The sequence below is a fragment of the Asparagus officinalis genome, chromosome 8, assembly GCF_001876935.1.
Source record: "Asparagus officinalis chromosome 8, Aspof.V1, whole genome shotgun sequence".
NCBI classification, from domain to species: domain Eukaryota; kingdom Viridiplantae; phylum Streptophyta; class Magnoliopsida; order Asparagales; family Asparagaceae; genus Asparagus; species Asparagus officinalis.
The window spans coordinates 22,009,999-22,016,974 of record NC_033801.1 but is presented as its reverse complement, the minus strand read 5'-3'; positions in this window follow the sequence as shown (position 1 = coordinate 22,016,974).

Genomic DNA, 6,976 nt, shown 5'->3' with positions numbered 1-6,976 from the left:
ATAAGGTTTCAAAACTTTTGTTTAAGTCAAAAATAAAAAATCAAGTGTTTATACAAACATGTATTTGAGTGTTTTTGCAAAATAATGAGATTTTATAAATGGGAAGTGAAATTTGAAAATTTCTTTTTGTAACATGTTCATTATCATGTTTACAAATGTTTTCCAAAGTTTTACAATTTTTAGAATTTATTTGCTATTTTTAAAGACACTTTAAAAATCAGATTTTTCTGCATGAACAGTGCATGTGCATGTTTTTAAGTCGACTTATAACACCTGACAAGTTGACTTATGTTTTCTTCTGGAATGATCAAATTTTCCTCTGCCAAGTTGACTTATCAGTCATGGCAAGTTAACTTATGGCAAGTCGACTTATAGTCTTTTATAAGTTGACTTATATCTTGTTTTCCACTTGTTGTTTTTATCTTGTACATCGACTTATACTTTATATCAAGTCTACTTACCCCAAGTTGACTTATAAGTCGACTTATAAATCTAACAGTTGCACAATAACGGTTATTTCTAGATTTTATGTATTTTAATGATTTTTATGGGTTTTTGGGGTTTTCTTGGGCTAGTTTCTTCCACCCTATATATACCTCATTGTCATAACTATTTTGTATAACAAAGAGAGTTTTAAAAATAGTTTAAGTGTGTTTAACAATTGTTTAAAGTTTGTTTAGTTTATTTAAAGCTTCGTTTGTGAAGATATTTTCACAAGAGGAAGTGGAGATTAATTATTGGTGTTTGAGCTTCAATTCATCTCTCCTACTCTTGTCATTTTAGAGAAGTTTTTCTAAACCCAATTCCTAGCTTTATATTTACATTGTTTATTGATTATCATCTTTATAAGCTAGATTTTTATAATTGAGTTTAGTTTGTTTTGATTATACTCTTTGTTCACACATAACCTATTGAGCTTATTGAATTTGCATACATAGTATAATTTGGGGTTGTGGGTTTGCGACTTAGAGAGTGAGCTTTCATTATGTTCTCATCCATATTAGAGAACAAATTATTATATTGAGCTTTCATTGTGAGGATACACTTTGTAATACACATATACATCGAGAGGAGTGTTTGGTAAGAGACGGGGTCGTCCCAAGAGGAGTGGCGTCGGTAGTAAAGCCTAGGGAGAGGTTGTAAATCCGAGTACTTGAGGAAGACACGGGATAGAGACCAACACTTAGAAGTATAGAGTGGGATTGCAAGAGTGTTGATTGTAAAGTTTTCAGTGAGCTAGAAAACCGAGTGTGAGGTGTAAACGTTTTCGGGTGAGCGTTGAAAACCCGATGTGATAGTAGATGTCTCCTTGGGAGTGGGGAGCGAAGACGTAGGACGGAATGTCCGAACTCCATGATCATTTCTTGTGTGTTTGAGTTTGGCTTGTGCACTTATATTTTGCTTATCTCTATCACCATTCTCTCATTGTCTAATTTATCCACTATATTGTTTGTGTTTGTTTATTTTACCCTTTGTTTATATTGCTTATCCTTATATATAATTGTTGGATATCTTATTTGCTAGGATAACTTATTAATAAATTTTTAATTGGTATTAAATCGGATTAGATTAGCATAAACCCTATTCACCCCCCCTCTAGTGTTCTTTCCTAGTGGCATTATGGTCTAATAATTGGTATCAGAGCTTGGTGCTCTTTGATTTAAGGTCTAATCACATTGAGTTAAAGATCCAAGTTATCTTATTGTGCTAATCTAGTTTTGATTGTATTTGTCTTGCTTGTATATAATTATAATTATGGATATGAATGGTGCATCTTGTTTAGGCTATGATCCTAGTGTTGCTCCTAAATACCGAAATCTCCCTTATGCTCAATAGCGCTTTAGATTTAAAATATTTGTTAAATCTAAAAATATCGATTTACGGGAAGTTATTGATAGTGTTTATATTGTGCCCACTTTGGAGAAATCCAAGTGGAGCAATCATGATAAAAGGATGTTTACAATGAACAAGTTGAGTGTTAGAATTTTTATTTAATGCCTTTGAACCATGTATTCCTAACGAACTTGCTTATTTTGATAGTGCTTACATAATATGGAAACTTTTTGAAGCACGTTAAGGAGACTTGGAGGAGATTCGACGCGTTGTGGCGGAATCGACTTCAAGTAATAGTGGAGCATCATGCACACGGCCACTAGGCGATAGCCCTAGTGTGGTAAGCGAGTCTAATTCCGATGATGATTTATCTATCAATGAACTCGCATGTACATAGGATAGGTTAATGCATGCCTACACTAAGTTGCATAATAATTTTATTGATTTAAAAAGCAAGCATGTTAACTTAAAATCCGATCATGAGTCGCTAGCTTCCAAACTTGATGTTATTGCTAAAGGGAATATAATATTAAAGGAAAACAATGAGAAATTTAGTTTAGAAAATAAAAAATTAACCACATCTATGACTAGCTTAACTCATGATAAAAATAATACTATATTAGAAGTAGAGAACATGAAAAATTAAGTTAGTTCTTTTTCTAACACTTACATATGTTCTACTTCTAATAACAATGCATTTGTGGAAATAAATGAGTTGAATCATGTTAAGGACCGCATATCATCTTTAGATTCAACCCTTAAAACATGCATTGTAAATAAATGAGTTGAATCATGTTAAGGACCGCATATCATCTTTAGATTCAACCCTTAAAACATGCATTGTAAATAATAACAAGCTTATAGACTTGTGTGCATCTTTAGATTCAACCCTTAAAACATGCATTGTAAATAATAACAAGCTTATAGACTTGTGTGCAAAGTTCCGTGTAAATTCTTCCAAGATTCCTACACACTATGCACACATGTATAACAAAGTTTATAAATACTCTATTTGTGGCCGTAAAGGCCATCTTGCTAAATTTTGTTATAATGCACAAAAATCCACAAAATCCAATAATATTAACACTTGTGCATTCCATCAAGCTTCATCATATCATACACATACACATGTACATAAAGTTCATCATAAGCATGATCATGTGTACAAATATGATTATTGTGGTTGTTTTGGTCATTTGACCAAATTTTATTTTGATTTGAAAAGAGATTCTCATTTGCAAAATGATTTTAAAAGATAATATATATATTTATTTGCAAATGATTCCCGTGCACACACACTTGGTCAACACAAATCATTTAACTCTTTTCATTGCACCTATTGCAACCAAAAAGGTCATTTGTATAATGTTTTTGACCGTGTTAGTACACCACATGCACCCAAATAAGATCATTACCCTAGGAATTTGAGCTTTTATGATAGGGGTCATGTCTCTAAACCTTTTGGTACCAAGAATAATTGGGTACCAAAAAAATTTGATTTTTAAACCAAGAATTTTATTATTCTTTATTTTTCATTTCTTGGTTTTGTAAAACTTGTTTTTTTTTAATTTGAAAATATATTTTTTTTAAGTTAAGACTTTTGTTTTTCATGTTTTCATTCTTTTTGCTTCAATTTTCATGAGAGAGTTGTGTTTGAGCAACCCCCGGATTTATTGAGTGTTTATTTTCTAAATTATGTTTACCGGATGCTAAAATATTTATATGGGTTGAAACAAGCTCAAGAGCTTGATATTATTGCCTCTCTTGCCATTTTGATATTGATTTGCTTCTTTTGTGATTTACTTGTGATTTATGATTTCATTTGGTTGAATTGTTTTTATTTGAAAACTTTTTTCATGGTTATCATGTTTTTCTTTCTTTTGATTTCGTAAATCTATTTATACTTTGTTTTTATGTTTGTGTATTGAAACACACTTATATTGATATATCTATATGTGTTCTCATGGTCGTGTTGTATGTGAGTTATATTTAGCATGTTTCTTATTTATACTCTTACTCACATATGTTTGCCTTGGTCATCATTGCATATAGTCATTAAGGTTTTTTGATAGGGGGAGCTATTCCCTATTATTTGTTTCTATACTCACCATAGTTATAGGTAGGGGGAGCTTTCGCTTTCCTATTTCTTTTATATCCCCATTTTTTATGTTACCAAAGGGGGAGAAATATGTGAGATATTTATGTTTATGAGTATTGTGTTTTATTTGTATATTTTATATACTCTTTGTATAAATTATTTATCATCATTAAAAATGTAGGCATTGAAAATTGTCTATAGGTCTCCACGAACCGCTCAGCGTTAGGAAAAGATGATGAACATCACTATCCGGTTCACAGAAGTTTGATTGACGTCGGTGAACGCTTGAAGTTAATCGACGAACTACGTAAACCAACAGAATTTCAGAGCAACAAAGACGCGAACTGACCGGGAACCCGCATCATTCACAAACGGCGAAATACCCTTCATGTCTCATTTTTTCAACTGATTATCTAATCATCGGAGCTTATAGAACTCCTCATCGGCTTTCCAACGCACTTTGAATCGTTCAAATCTGAGTTCGAATGAAGAAGTTACGGCGAAAACGAACAAACAGGCATAACGGAGTGTCTCAGGCTGAACTGGGGCACCCGAGGTGTCTCGGCCCAGGTTGAGACACCCAAGGGTGTCTCTAACCCCAGATCTGTCCGTTACACGGTTTTAACCGCCCGGAACCCCCTCAAGCCTATAAATACAAGCCTTAGACCCTCATTTTTCCAGATCTGGAAATTCTCGAGCGTTGGCGAAGCCCTGCCGAATTGAAGAGTGAAGAGCCACGAATTTCAGAGAGGAGGAGGAGACTTCAGCGAATTCTTCGTCATAAAAAAGAGGAGTTCGTCAGATCTGCAGCCCGGTTCGTCCTTTAAGATTACCCCGTTGCGGTAATCTTAAGAATAGCAATTATATCGCTGTTGCCGAGATAAGCGCTACGGTTTCTTGATTCCTTCGCGAATCAACGAAGCTCTGCCTAATTTTTTAGCAATCAGATCTGATCGACGGTGGTCCACGGACATCAACGTCCCCGTCACAGGCCAAGATCCCACGCAAGCAGCGGGCGATAAACACCCGTTGCGTTTGTTTGAAGAGAGTTGTATTTTTTTTATTTTTTTTTATTGTGTAAGAAAGTCTTATAAAAAGACTAATTTTACTTTGAATCTGTAATCGATAAACGTGTAATAGATTCAGCAATGAAAAAATTAACTTTCACCGCAAACAAACTGGCGACCACAGTGGGAGCCAACAGCCTCGTCGCCGAGTTTGTCGTGCCGCAGCCGACGATCAAGATCCCCGTGGCTAAAGAGGTCAAGTACGAATTCGACCAGCAGAAATTTGAAGAGTACATCTCCTCCTCCTCCTTCAGATCTGCTCCTCCTCATAAGCGCAGGAAGATCTCCTCCTCCCAGAAGATCCGCCAGTCTCCAGATCTGAAGACCCAAGAAGTCGATCTCCCTGTAGTCGATGCTACAGTCGTACCCTACAACGGTCCGCAGGCATCTAATGAGACCAGATCTGCAGATATGAACTCCTTCGCGATCAAGGAGTCGACTGCTGAAGGTGCACTAACTCTATCAAAGAGAGCACGTCAAAGGCAACACCAATGCCTCGCGCGCCAATTCGTCAAGGCCTTGGGTCGGGTGGACGGACTCTGTTACCAAGCAGATCTGGAGTTCAGAAAGTGCCAAGTGGCTAATCTTTCACCATGACCAGCATCGGGATCCTCCTCCCGACCTCCGATTGACGAATGGGTTCGTGTCAAACGAACCCGCTCAACTCTCGAGGAGCGAATCCAGAAGCGCCGCGCCTTGCTTGCGCATGCCCGGATCCTTATACGAAAAGCACATGAAATGCAAAAGGAAGGGGCAGTTAAGAAATCGTCAAGATCCAAACAAGTTTGGATGCCAAAAGCTAAATCAGTGCCTAAGGCAAAAACAAACGGAACTATCGTTAAGCTTTTGTCAACTTCAGATCCCGAACCTCCGGTAAAGCCCCACCGCAGCGTGGATTTCCCTAAGTTCAGGATTCCTCTAAAGGATCGCCTCGGTTCTCTACCCGAAGATCGAGGCAAAGCGCTTGTTAAGGAACGCTTAGGACCATTAAAGGAACCCCGAGTAAACATCCAGACTGGGGGTCGTACGCGACCTCCTAACAAGTTGATTCCTGTAACCGCCCGCTTGGGGGTGCGTACAGAAGGTCAGGAGCCCGTTAAGATTTCACCCTCAGAAAAGTGTGATTCCAAGCGAGTGACTCCTGCAGACGCTACTAAGGCATTGTTTACTCAGAAGAAAATGCGTCAAGCAGACGAACGCGTTATACCTGAGAATTTATGTAAACAGCCGATAGGTTGCTCTGGGCATAATGCCGATGAGTTGTACTATCGGACTAGGGGTACGAATAAATTTCAAAAGAAAAGTACCTGGGAAGCGGCCTCTCACTGTCCGTATACCAAACTTATCAGGGCAGTATTATCAACGTGTAGCTGCCCCAAGACCACTCCGCAGAGGGTCTCGGTATTCGAGAGGATCTCCGATGGAACGACGAAGCCCAAATCAAGGCGTTTCCACCAAAGAGGATCGGTTGTTCGAGATGATGAATTCCCAGAAGTTACCATCAACATGGTCAACAAGGAAAAATCTCCGATTGTTTCAAGTGGTTCCAACCCTAATTTCTCTCCAGGAAGAAGAGTCAATTCGGGAATAACCCAACGAATATCTCAGCTTCAGCTAGAAGCCGTCGGATATAACGATTACCCGGGGATCCATGAAGGAATCCATTCCGATGACGAACTCTCGGATTCTTATTCCGCACTCGCCTCCGACGATACAACGTCTAGCATAGGACAAGCTCGGAAAGTGTTCATGATCAACACCGAGCAAATAGCCAAAATCATTGAGGATGCTCTAGCCAAGCAGAAGGAAGCATTCAAAATCGAAATGGAAATGGCTATGCAGGAGATGAGACAAATGCACAACCAACAAATCCGAGCTTTGTCGAATCAGATAGGTGAGTCCAGCCATCGCAGTACTGCTAACCAAGCAGGTAGCGATTCAGATGTGGATGAACATGACGCTGGGGGTGGCCCCACTA